The sequence below is a fragment of the Cervus elaphus genome, chromosome 26, assembly GCF_910594005.1.
Source record: "Cervus elaphus chromosome 26, mCerEla1.1, whole genome shotgun sequence".
NCBI lineage: Eukaryota > Metazoa > Chordata > Mammalia > Artiodactyla > Cervidae > Cervus > Cervus elaphus.
The window spans coordinates 47,787,490-47,789,083 of NC_057840.1; positions in this window are offsets into that span (position 1 = coordinate 47,787,490).

The following is a 1,594-nucleotide window of genomic DNA, read 5'->3' on the forward strand; positions in this document are numbered from 1 at the left end:
ATCTGAAGGGTATATGGGCTCTGCCTACAGACCTGATATACCCCGAATACTGTGAACGCTGCTGACTGTTTTCCATCAATTACAGACAAAGTTTGAAATGTAATTATAAGTACAGAAGGGAATGCAAGTTCTTGATGATATAAAAATAAAACTTGAACTAATAACATGGGTGGAAAAGAGTATAGATACACTAACTTCCTCATCTACCTTTGCAGAGAGCCAATAGGTAATATGTAAATTTATAAATAATAACTTAGGTAAATAATTTAAAACTCACAAAATCTTCCACTATTAGTAAAAGTATGTAATTTTTAAAACTGGTAGTTGAAAGAAAAGATGAATTTTTATTCTTTGAAAAGATTTTTTTATGGTTGATGGGTCAGGGTATATGTTGTTTGGAGTTAAAAAGAACCAGAAGAACTAAAAAAAAAAAACTAAAAACAAACTTAATTAATAGCTGGGGGAGACCTTGGTTCAATCCCTGGGTTGGGAAGATTCACTGGAGAAGGGAAAGCCTACCCACTCCAGTACTCTGGCCTGGAGAACTCCATGGACTGTATAGTCCATGGGGTCCCAAAGAGTCAGACAGGACCAAGTGACTTTCACTTTCAGTAGGGTATGGTAACAGGTGAGGCCTAGGAGAGTAGGGAGGATGTAGATACTTTTAGCATTTCCCCCTTTCTTTTGATTTTCAACCACTGGTATGAGTAACTTCCATAACAGACAAAACAAATGTAAATAGATCAGAGCCTAATTACAAAGAATAGCTGTGAACACCCTTAAAGAGAATACTACATAGGAGCTAAAAACAGAGGCAGAATGTTTATGTAACCGTCAGAAAAATGATCAGGATTTATTAAGTGAAGTTAGTAAATTAAAAGGTGGTAAGCATAGCATCCACATTAGGGAAGTGAGAAAAGGACTATGTGTATGTAACATACCCACATGTAAAAGGCTGTGTGGAAAGGCACATGTCAGTTTGAACAGACCTGCCAGGAAACCGCGCCTTTGCCTTTCTCACTCATTTGTATCTCAGAGGGTCACCTGCAGACAAGAGCGTTGGAGCCCCCAGGCTCCTGGGAAAGTAGACTCTGAGGACGGGCTGCAGACCCGCCGAGCGGGAGTCCGGGGATTCTAGAGTCCACAGCTTTCCCCTTGAACTGCTAGTGGTTTAGGATCACCTTCCTCCACACGTGACAGCGCAGCTGTGCCAACACGCAGGGTGGAACGCGCAGCAGCGCAGCGCTTGCACGTCCACACACCCTCCAGTGCACGGCGCGGGGAGGCCTGCGCTCCCGGCGAGCGTGCACACACACCAGTCCTGCACACACACTTCGGCCGCGCCTCGGGAAGCCACGGGGGGACCCAGGACTTCAGCCCTTCTTCCACAGCAGCGACCCTCAGGCGTGCACCTGACACCTTCCAAACGCCGCTGTTTCCTCCTGCCTCCCGGCTGAACACCACTCTCCACCGGTGGCCCCGCAAGCCTCCGGCCTCTGGGGACCGCGACGCACAGCCCACCTCACGGCGCCCGAGGCCCCGCCCACCTCGCGGCGCCCGAGGCCCCGCCCCGACGTGAAGGAGGGCTGCGCGC